Source organism: Mytilus galloprovincialis, chromosome 8, assembly GCF_965363235.1.
Source record: "Mytilus galloprovincialis chromosome 8, xbMytGall1.hap1.1, whole genome shotgun sequence".
NCBI classification, from domain to species: Eukaryota; Metazoa; Mollusca; class Bivalvia; order Mytilida; family Mytilidae; genus Mytilus; species Mytilus galloprovincialis.
The window spans coordinates 83,530,972-83,543,741 of NC_134845.1; the positions used below are offsets into that span (position 1 = coordinate 83,530,972).

The 12,770-nt window shown below is 31.9% G+C and overlaps 1 long non-coding RNA gene across 1 annotated transcript; it reads left to right on the forward strand.

Moving 5' to 3' along the window:
* Window positions 1–235: 235 nt before the first annotated feature.
* On the forward strand, window positions 236–8,795 carry LOC143043589 (uncharacterized). Its single transcript, XR_012968486.1, has 6 exons — window positions 236–510; window positions 1,341–1,631; window positions 2,642–2,754; window positions 4,808–4,988; window positions 7,190–7,362; window positions 8,545–8,795. It is a non-coding gene; the product is annotated as an uncharacterized LOC143043589 (long non-coding RNA).
* The last annotated feature ends 3,975 nt before the right edge of the window (window positions 8,796–12,770 follow it).

A 12,770-nucleotide genomic window follows, 5' to 3' on the forward strand; every position in this document is an offset into this window, starting at 1 on the left:
TGTTTTGTCAACAGTTCGTGCTAATGTAAAATTTACATCGATATGTAAATATCTATAATTAACTAGTTTCGGTTTATTTTTTATTTTTAATTCTAAATATAGTCCTTATTTATAAAGGAAGTTTACGTGTAATTTTACAGATCAATACTTGTTGCAATAACAACAAATACGTGTCAAAGGAAGTCAGACTTTTCTGTGGCAATCACTATATTTGTTTCATATTGCAGTTTATTACGCAAGTTTCATTACAACTTTCAATGTTCAGTACATATCTTCGTATATCTAAACTAAATTTTACAATAACAAAATATGAGTATTTTTAAGGCATTATATAGAACTTGTATTAGGTGTGCATATTCTGTTGATCGTTATAATTTTTAGCCTACATTTGTACGTTCTTCATTGAAATTGTAGTGAATACGTGTTTTTTTGTGTTTTTTTTTATGATTTGGAGTTTGATTTTAGTACTACTATGTCCATTAACCCGGACTGACATAGTTCCCGAAAAACGTAAGTACATGTATATCGTTCATTCTCCCTACCTCTCTTTCATAAAATAACGTACATATGAATTATTACCAAATGTTTACGAAAACCAGCTTTCAATCTATCATGCGTCTGAGTATGAAATGGTGTAGGCAATGTCCTTTAGTGATCTAAAATAGTCATGGTGACTTTTGACTTTGAGATGAAGAACAGCAATAAAAGCGCTGTTCCTTTGCTTATTGTGTGTGTGTTTTTTTTTAATTTTGTTTCATGGATAGATACCCCATATGCTTTGTGTTTCTATTAAACATTAAAATTATGGTTGACCTTGTTGTTTTCATTTTTTTCAAAACATAAACATTCTAATAGTAAAGGCTAAGAGAACGACATTTGGTTTGAGGTTATATAACTGATCTTAAAAAAACATAAATTAATCACAACGAAATGGTAAATAATCTATTATCAACTTATAGCAGCCAGTTTTATGATGAAGTTGGAATGGGAGGTTGTATCAGTTTATCCAAGATTACTTCAAAAAGTAATTAAGCATATTTTATACTTCTAGGAGTTGAATCCCTAAATTCAATCGAATGGTTGAATTGCTTCACATTTTGTCGTGTCTCTTCCCAGCTTTGTCTTAAATTATAGTTTCGTAAGCACAGTATATTTCTCTCGTTGACATTTAAATATTTGGTTCTCTTGCTGATAATTGTCCCATTATCAATCATATCACAGCCCTTATTTCCGACATTCAAATAGTTTAATATAAAGATGAACGGTACATTACTGTCTATAAGGTTGACATAGTTCCAATTTGTATAAAGCATTTTAGATTATTCCTTTTTTTTATATAGTATTTTGGACTGTTCAACGACTACCAATTATTATTGGAGGAAACGTAACATTGTTCTGCGATACATCATCTATACAGGAAACCAAAGTCACGTGGATGAAAAGATCTGACGTCATTGTTCACCATGGTCTAGTATTTTATCCATCACAATACATGGAATATTCATCTAGTAATGGTTCATTTCTTACAATCATTTATGCAGGAGTTGACGATATCAACGTATCATACACCTGCATCTCAGATGTGTTTTCTTTCGACGCTGTTTTAAAATTGACTGAATCAAATTATGTAGGTAAATGCATATTGATCTATATAATTAACCTACTTATTTTACAGCTAATTTCCTAATGCATGTAGAATAAAACTTTGGTTAGCTTGCTTGCTTTGTTTGTATATTGTACAATCATTAGGATAACACCCAATTAAATTCCAATATGATATATACAGGTTAAACTATGCCTATATAAATTGTTTAAAGATGTCAATCTTATTTACAAAGCTTGTATAAACAATTATACAAACAAAGCAAGCCAGCCAACCAAAGTTTTACTTTGCAAGCATTAGGAAATCAGCTGTAAAAATATACGTAAATTTGAAGTTTTGATTTTTGATTATCAGTTGTTCGTTCATGAGGGGGACATACTGACTACTCTTATGTTCTGTTGTTTGGAATAGGAACTTTACATTCGATAATTCTCCTACAGGGACTTCCACGCTTTATTCACGTATAAAATAATTTCCTACAATTTCACGAGGAGTTTGAAGGTGGGTTGTTCCAAGGCAACATAACCATCCCTACCTAACATACCATTGTTTTCCAGCGGCAGACTTACATTTGTCGTCTGACCTTGCAGAACCTACCTTTTTCATTTCAAGATATAGTCATTGTTAATATATTTTTTAAACTTCAATATCGGTATGCTACTCCCTTTCTCGAAAATAAAATGGCCGTCCCCAGTTTTTATTCTCTGATAGAGTATAATTTCTTAATATATTCATAATTATAAGTTCAAATGAAAACTGTTTATATATCGCATTGATATTTCTTTTGTGGTTAAATTGTATCTTTTAATTTCATCATTTATATTTTGACATGTCATAATAACTGACATGTACAATGTATATGTTCTAAAATTTGTACTAAATCCTGGTGTTATTTTTTTTTTTAATTGAGGTATAATTACACAATTATTGATAAACACACTTGTTTATTAGAGTTGTCTTTCTTTTAATATATATTGTACATTCTATTCTTCAAATCACAATGAAATCATAGTTGATCAACATAAATTCATTTTGTAGTTTTGCCTGATCAGCAGAGCATAGACATTACATGGAGTTTAAAGGAAAGCACGTGTGTTAATATTTCCTTCCAACATATTTATCCAATGCCGGAATGTGAATTACTACATAACGTAAGATGCAATATAGTAATATACCATAACTACGTAAACAAAATGTGACGATTAAGATTTATAATTTATTTTGACAGCAATCGCGAATCATTAAAAAAATGAAATTCATTTCCAAATCAAATATAAACATGTATGGCAAATACAATGTAGTACCATTGTTAAACAAGAGGGTTTTTTGGGTATAGGTAATTTACAAATGGTTCTATCTACGATGAAACCAATGACTGCTTTGATGCAAATGACTAGTTGACAGGTAATACATGTATATGACCCAATAACAAATGGATTTTTTTTTTTCATTTCGTAATGATTCAAAACTATATCTAAAACTGAGAATAAAACTGGGAGCGTGTGAAAGATAAATAGAAGAAAAAACAGATCTAAGACACTAAACTGTCTTCACCAGACCAAAACAACCCGCACCCGGAGTTTGGCTTCAACTTGTCTATAAATAAAATTGTGTACTAGTTCAGCAAAAATCGAAACACTAAACACCGATTTTCAAACAAATTAATGAACCAAAATTAACATTAAAAAATAACCAAGACAAATAAAGTCCAGAGGCTCCTGACTAGTGACAGGCGTATACGGGCATCAAGCTTAAGCATGTGTTGTGAAATCTCAACCCCCTTCTTTACATCTAGCTAATGTAGAATAAACAACCAACTGCAATTTGCTTTGTAAAACTCAGGTTAAATGAAATCCAATTCCGAGTACAGTTTTGGAATAGGTTACAGCAAAATGTCAATAGCATAGGAACGAGAGCAAAGTTGTTTTTTTTTGCAGAGCAAGTTTTATATATATATATATAACTCGTCTAAACATCAACCCAACAATGTTAGATCTGTAAAGAAAGCAAATTTTTGGTTCTTCCCTCACCGGGATTCGAACCCATGCTACTGTGATATCGTGACACCAAATCGCCTGCACTGCAGCCGTCCCGCTAGACCACACGACCACCTGGGCTCTTAAAAATAGAGCTTTCGCTGGCCGTGTGTTACCTTTCCTCGTCAGTTTTAATCTAGCGGCGTACTACAGTACATGATATATAAGTCATGAAGATGTTATTGTTACAAATCAGCTAAATTATCTATAGTAAAGGATCCTACAAATTAATGTAATATACAGTCACAGAAAATAATTATATTTATAAGTACGTCTGAGTCAGTGACAACTCTACAACAGATGTATCCATCGGATCGCCATCAATGATGGTGATACATGGCTGTGTACAAAATGTATATACAACTCGTCTAAACATCAACCCAACAATGTTAGATCGGTAAATTTGCTTTATATATACATTGTATATATATATATATATATATATATATATATATATATCCGTTCATCCTATATTGACTCTTAAAATTCAAGAGTCTATCTGAAATTGAGGGTAAATTATATGGCCTTCCAAATACCGTTTCGATCCTTAACACCACTGAAGAGACATATATTGTCGAAATCTAGATCTGGGGTGCAAAACAAATATTGACACCTTGTGTTTGTGGCATATATATAACATCTTGGCCTCAAGTTTATCGTTTTTTGTTTAGTATTAAATTTATATTAAGATCCATTTTGTTACATCTCGTGATCAATTTTATTTGGCAATCGCAATCAGCAGGGTTTAAGAACATCAGTTGTTCGACCTGTTAGTCAAATGCGTTTTGTTTAAATATACTTTTTCACTTTTTTGGTCTTTTGGAAAATGTTGTTTGTGCTGTATTTAGACCCTTCTACAACGAAATTTGTTTTAAATGCACACGTATAAAAATTGCGGTTTTTATCCAACGCAATCATAGGTTTGAACGTAGTTTTCAATTTAGACTCGTATATATATATATATATCTATATATATAAGTACGTCTGAGTCAGTGACAACTCTACAACAGATGTATCCATCGGATCACCAGCAATGATGCAAAAAAATTGCGAAAGCAAATTGACAGATCTAACATTGTTTGGTTGATGTTTAGACGAGCTGTATATATATATATATATTATATAAACTGTTATGACACCTTGCTTTTATCATTCTAATCTTTTAAAGAAAACTCTACTTTCAACGACATTCAGTAGCAATAGCCATATGACAGACATTTTCTACAAAGATGCAAGTATATCGTTAATCAACAATTCAAAAATATGCGGAGGTAACATTGAACTACGATGCACATTGATGGGTTTACGGATAGGTGTTGGCAGTAAAAATATCTTGCCGGCATGTAATGGTAAGGCCAACATTAAAAATATCTTTGTTTTCCCTCCCCGACTTAGGTTATCAGGGTATGGGTAGGTAGCTAGGTAGACAAATTATTTTATTTTATTTCTTGATTTCTATATTGAATTTTTAAAGCTATTCCCTGTATTAAGTGTACATCCCAGTTTTCTGGTGTTAAACACAGTATACAGGGACCTCCTTTTTCCTATTCATTTTATGGTATGAAAACTACAAAAGCACACATTCTTCATGTGATAACAATGTTTAATGAAAGCAAGTGTTTTATTAGTTAAAAATCAAGCTTATTTCCAGTCTTATTTGATGCATAACTCGCAACAAAACAATTCCTGTGTTCACCAATGCATACCTTGATCATCAATTATGAGATAACAAAAAGATAAGTATGTTAATGACTTTGGAATTAAAATTCAATGAATAAAATTTTTTAATAGAAGTGAACATAATTCAGTTATGTTCAGTTACACCTGGATCATGCAGTTTGGTCAATTAATTCCTAAACAAAAGATTTGTATGTTTTTTTCGTGTTCTAGAAAAAACAAGGCTTCACTTATTGATGTTTTGTTGTCCCTAGAATACTTTGAGTATTTACAAATTCAACGGATGCAGTTATAACGTAAAACGTGCCCTTTTGTAAATTTAATGCCAGAAACTGAAAAATAAAAACACATTTAAACTGGTCTTGTTTACACCAGAAATCAGGGAGGTTCCCTGGAAACAGGGAATTCACGTATCCAACATCTTCTGACTTGTGCCCAACCTGTTCGAAGTCGAAGACAAAGTAGATTGATTTCAAAGCACGATTCAAACCATTTTTACTCAAATAGTTTATCCTTTAAACAGGAACAGAGGTAAAAAACAAAGCCAATCAAGGTGCAATCAGTGGGTTAAAAGATACTTCAGATTTTTTTATTTTCAAATATCACCCTTGCACACAACACAAATCATGTGGCAAAGCATCATGTTTGCTTTCCTTGATTTTGAATCATATAGACGCTTCAATGCAAAAATGCCTTGATTTAAAACGCTTGTGGTAACAGCATCGGAAAGGTATGAAAAAAAAACACAACGCACTTTAAGATTGAAATAAACAATAAATTTCCCCATTGACGACAATGGTAGCCTTTTTCGAGATACAGACTTTAGAAAGTTGATTTTTTTAACGAAACTTTGCTAGAATCAAAGAAAAGTTATTAGGACAGTATTTTTTGGTCCCAAACATATAGGTTCGCGTTGCTTTTCTTAGCGTATTTTGTACTTATCTCCCATGCCTATCAATTTTGCCCATAAAAATACGTGTCTTGTCCTAGCGTTGAAAAGTCATCGCAGTGCCTTTAGGGCTACGGAATAATTTTTATTTTGCCTTTTGTATAAAGCAGAGTGCACGAAGTCTCCAAAAATAAAAAAATAACGGGCGCACATATCGACCAATCAGGATTAGCCATACTCTTAATTCTGAATACCATGTTATGCTCATAAAATGGCTGCGCCCATAAAATCTAATGGTGTATTGTAACCTTAACTACAGCATCGGAAAGATATCACCAAAAACCAACATAGCAAAATAATTTTTTTTTGGACAAGAATGGCCAATCAAATTTTTCGAGTCGCGGCGATTTTACCGGGTCGGTCGGGGGAAGGGAAACAAACAATATTTAATTATTTTTTTTTGGCCTAAATATTTACAGAACTATGATGATTGATTTATTGATTCTATCTTGCTTAACGTCACGAAAGATGCTTATACTTCATGTGGTCTATTTTCTAGCTAAAACAAAAATAGATAAACATATATAAGGGTCATTCCATCTTATACAGCAAACAATTAAGTGTTCAAAATAAATTATCTAGAGTTTGTAGTGTAAACATAAAAGAGACTACATGTACATGCTAAATTAGCAATTGATACAGAATATGGTAATAATTAAAACATGCATGTTCTTTAATAGTTGACACTGGTAGTATGTCTCACTTTGGACAGTTGTGTGAAATTAGAAGACTCTGAGGTTATGTTTACTTTGGTTCATTTTCGTTTGTTTTAATGGAATCTTTTTTCATAGAACAAAATCCAAAACATGTTTTTAGAAATAGTGTGATTATTTTTTTTTTTCGTATTTATTTCTAACATTATACAACTACAGGCTTTGTTACCATTACTTATTGATTATCATAATGATACATATTTTGTTACAGAAAAACATTTCGGTATAACAATTGTGAGGAATATGCCTAAACCTGTACTTGTTTTCTTGTGTATTGCTGTTTCTGTCTTTGTAACTACATATATTGCAGTAGCAGTATGTTTGATTCGTGGTAAAAGAAAAGCATTGCTTAAACCGGAAAATGAAGAATACAATCAGCTGCAGGTAAAACAAATATAAACAAAAAGACTTCTGTTATATATATGATTGCTATTTACTCACTATGCTTAGAAAAACTATGATATATGATGTTGAATGTCCATTTTTTAATGTATGTGCATCTCAAACTCCTTATATATAATGAAGAGTAATCTACCTTGAACTTTATTTTTAATCAGTTATATCAATCAATCTCGTCGTTTTGATTATTTATTTAAAGAATACAACACAAACACAAGAAAGAATCGTCTAAGATTTTAGAATTGCTGAAACAAGCCAAAATTGATAAAACATCAATTCTGCAAGTAGTTACATGCACTTTGCACCTTTTTTTTCAAATTTAAATGCGTTGATTAAAGTTTGTTCTCGAATTGAAAATTACCTGTATACATTATTAATGCGGAATTCTTAATACAGATGAATAAGTTCGACCAACATCACTAGATTATACAAGGGCGACCATTAAAAAGGGGGTTGTGAGTGGGGATCGTATGTTCTGAACAATCTTCTAAACCAAAAAAATGTTCAAAAGATAAATTAAAAGATGAAGACCCACTACTAGGAACACCACGAAAAAAACCTGTAGAGACTTAAATACATGTATGTGGGCATTTTCAATATGCCCACACTAGGGACAAATGTTTTGCCTTGGAACAAATTACAAAAATATCACAACCGCTGACAAAATAAAATTAGTTGTTGCAAACTAATTAAAGATAAAAACAAATCAATACAAATATAACTCTTCCAATGGATTTAAAGTTCCCTTTTCAATCAGACAAGGCAAAAGAAGCCACATATTGTGGTAGCATGTCAAACAATTAAAACCTTAGAGAACAGTTGACACATACTATAAATCTTCACAACATAAATTAACTCTAATAATATTAATTTAGTACATGTATGGAAATATCGCCATTCAAGTAATCTACAAATTTAAAATATAAAGCATTGTTCAACTGTTGTTTTAATTACACACTACGCTCATGCAAGTCAACTGTTCGTTATCTTCAATATGAATGAAGCTAAACTGTATAACAGAATGGTTATGTTGAGTTTCTTAAAATTGTGGCGTTCAATATCGCACAATCAATTAAAATTCTAACACTACACGTCTACCAAAATATGAATTGACTAACCACTCAGTCTACAACGGGATACTTTAACTTGATGTATTTGTTATTGCAGATCATGTTGAATTCACTACCACTGTAACAGTAATTTAAAACACCACGATCTGCTTCAGGATTTTTATTGATATCGATGCAGGCATTATTTTTCAATCAATCCAAGGAAGTCTTCATTAGAAAAAAAAGATATTTAACTATGTTCGTAATCTATTCATTTTGCCATACTTTAGGCCAAATGTGTTCTCTTTTTTATTCTACTTGTCTTTTTATTATATATTTATGTCAACATTAGTACATGTTTTCAAATGAGAATGGTTAGTTATAGAAATGCCAAGCTGAACTTAATTTGATTTACGTAACATGATACTTTTAATTTAAAGATTTGTGGTGAAAGAAAGGAACAGTGATATACACTGTGAAAGAGGGGCGAAAGCGAAAGATACCAGAGAAACAGTCAAACTCACAGTTCGAAAATAAGTTGACAACGCCATGGTTAAGAAAGAAAAAGACAAACAGACAAACAACAGGACACAAGACATAATATAGAAAACTTAATTGTTGAAAGCCGTACGGTTCCCTATAGTTGTTAATGTCTGTGTCATTTGGTCTCACGCTGGGGTGATCTCGGGCGCGTTAAAGGGTTAATCAGATCCTGCTCCACATGTGGCACCGTCGTGTTGCTCATGTTATTACAAACCCGGTAAATAGTAGATGTAAGTGTTTGAAATAGTATGCGTGTTATACACGTATCTGTTCCGAAATCTGATGCGAAGGAACGGATAGACTCAATACAAATATAATATAGTGTTTAAATCGACTAAACAGATTTCACAAAAATAAGGAGATGGACCGAGTAGAGGGTTTGAAGATTTGACATGTCTCTGTATAACTAAGGAACTTCTTTTCTTTTCTTCGAATTATCTCAAATAGTAAATCCAGGAAAAATAAAGACTATTTCTCGGTAGGCGCTTAACCATATCGATTTCATAAAATCCCGATGACATCGATTTGGTATTAAAACAGAGGGCATACAACGTTTATTACTATATATGTTTTTGGTTAAAACATAATACCTACGTTAACATGTTAATAGGACTTATGAGCAGCATGTGTTATGCAAATTATGCAAGAATACATCTTTTTTGCTGAAGTGAAAAAAGCACGGCTGGCCATTCTAATATATCTGATATATGTGTGCTCGTTTAACGTTCCGTCACAAAAAAAAAATCATACATATATATAATTATTCACAATCATATACAATCGGTTGTACAATTTTTATATCGATATTACAATGTATGTACATTCAATTTGAACCAGTATACCATATTAAGTATTAATGGAAACGCTGTTGATAAGATATTAACCCTGATATACGGTAACCTTTCATATTGCGTGTCTGAACATGCTTTTATATTACGACGAGAAAATGCAGTAGCCATGCAGGGCTGGTTTTTCAGAATTCTATATTATTTATGGCACAATTTTATCCATTATCAATATACATGTATAATAGAAAAATAGGAACACGTCGTATGATTTCCAATGAGACAAGTTGAACTCTTTACAAGACACCACTGAATAACAGAAATTTACAACTATCGTCTAGGTCACCGCGCGGCCTTCAACAATGAGCTAAAAACCCATGCCTCAGCTATAAAAGGACCCGAAATGACAACTACATGACTTATCATGGTATAAACCATATTTAACAGATATGAACTCAATATCTTCAAGCATGACGAAAAAAGTGTTGTAAGATTATTGAAGTGAATTTTCCAAGAACCAAGTGGACAGTGAAATTGGAGGCAAAAGTTTAATTAGACTTTAAAATAAGAAAGGTCATATCATAAGCAACAAGTTTCAAGTTGATTGGAATTCAGCTTCATCAAAAACTACCTTGACCAAAAACTCAAATCTGAAGCGGGACAGACAAAAGAACGAACGCACGGACGAACGGACACACAGACCAGAAAACATAATGCCCTCTACTATCGTAGGTAAGGCATAAAAAGTGCGAAAAATGATTAATTTTGTGAATTTTGTATGTCCAAGGATCATAACTATGCACAAATGTAAACAGACAGACAGACACGGATTTAAAAGATAATAAAAAGCAGAATAATAACACAACGTCATTATTATCGAAACCACATTCCCGCTGCCCCGGTAATTTTACAAAAAACGCATATTAATGTGTAAAGGCATTTTATTCAGATGGCAAAGTAAGAGTTTTTAGTTTATCAGCACATTGGTATATACATGTGTAATAGCATATGCATCTTGTGGACTGAAAAAAATAAATTAATATTAATTCTAGGCTATTATACTACATAATTTTGTAGTTGCATCTTGGGAATTTCCATCGCATTTTCTCTTGTTCTACAGAACAATTTACATAATATGTTAGAAACTGTAGGCTTTGTAATATGAATAATGCATTTACATAATATGTTAGAAACTGTAAGCTTTGTAATATGTGTACTGTTTGTTCTTTGTGAGGGCCTCAATGTACATGTAGATTAGAAAAAACTAATTGAGTCACCCTCTTTAAATAAAGTCATCACTTACTTACAAAAAAAACAAAATGTACTTACTTACTATATGGGTCTAATCAGAAGTCAAAATTGTGGTCTCTTCACTTAATGGCAACCAATCGAAGTGGGGGGATCAGTTTTATGTAAAGAAAAATATCTTGATATTTTGATGTTTAGGATAGGGTCGGACAAGGCACTTATTCGTTGAATTTATCATTTATCTTGTGCATTTTGCTTAAAATTATTCAATTTGTCTCGCTTTTAGCAGGATTCTGAAAGTGATGATTAGATTTTTATCAGAGCATACTTGTTCTGCCTTATTTGCTATGCATCTATACATTTTGTTTTTAAATATGCATGCTGGACAGACACCCAAATTAAAAGGTTTTCTATATATTCACATAAGCACGTTCTCGAAACAATACATTTTATTTTTATATATTAGGCTTGAATGATTTTTCAAGAAATTAAATAATAAATCAAGGAAATTCTAATGACTTATTGTAAAATAACTTGTTTCTCGCCAACTCGGGTTATTATTTAAATTATTTAAGGCAGAGTTGTCTTTCATTCCACAGCTACATGTTTGAATAGTTTGAATCATTTGATTTATAGGCTCGTCAGAGTTATATCCCTTTATATATAAATTTCACTGAAAATAGTGTGTTTTTTTTCTAATATTAATGCTAGATAATACATTAAAAAACTGTTTACTTAGAAGCTTGTGCAATTGACTGTTTAAACATACTTTTTTAATTTAAATTTTAAACAAATAAAGAAGGTGTCGATCATATAAATATTTAATGGTAACGATAAAATTAAAAAAAAAGAAAACGTTTTCATTCTTATACTAACAGACTGAGAACACAATTAATTAACATGACAAATGCAACTTTTACAACATGGAACATAGAGTCTCTGCGTTTTACGTCTGTTTTAATTGAAATTTGTAATCTATAGGATTGAAAGCGGACGCATAAGATACATCAGTTGGAAAACAATATAACAATTCAAAAAAATCAGAAGGTCAACTATATTTTTTTTATAGAACCCAGATGAACTGGCGCTACCTTTTAAGCAAATGTTAAAGTAAATTGAGTAAACGCTGTTCTAAAAGTGGAGTATGAGACGAGAACGCATATAAAAAAATATATTTAAACACCTTATTTTGTGTGTAATTTGGAACATAAGAGATGTAGATTGACCTACAAATATAGATATAGGAAGATGTGATATAAGTGCCAATGAGACAACTCTCTATCCAAGTCACAATTTATAAAAGTAAACCGTTATAGGTCAATGTCCGGTCTTCAACACGGAGCCTTGGCTCTCATCGAAAAGCAAGCTATAAAGAGCCCCCCCCCCTCCCCCCCCCCAAAAAAAAAAAATAGAATAAAATAAATAAACACAAAATACTAGTTTAAAACTTTTCAACCAGGAAAACCAACAGTCTAATCTGTGTATAAAAAAAAATGAGAAACAAGAAACACTTGTAAACCACATCAGCAAACGACAACTAATGAACATCAGATTCCTAATGCATACATTAAATACTTAATTGAACGTTCAAGGAACTGCCATCCATCCATCCATACTGAACGTGTCTGCAATAAATGACTTTTGTGCTTTTCATACAGATTCGTCTTGGGCATGCATGCACTATTTACCACTGTAAGTTGAGCAACAAACAATCAACCATTCAACTAAAAATCAGTGCGCCGGTTTGATCCAACTGCAATTTTGTTTT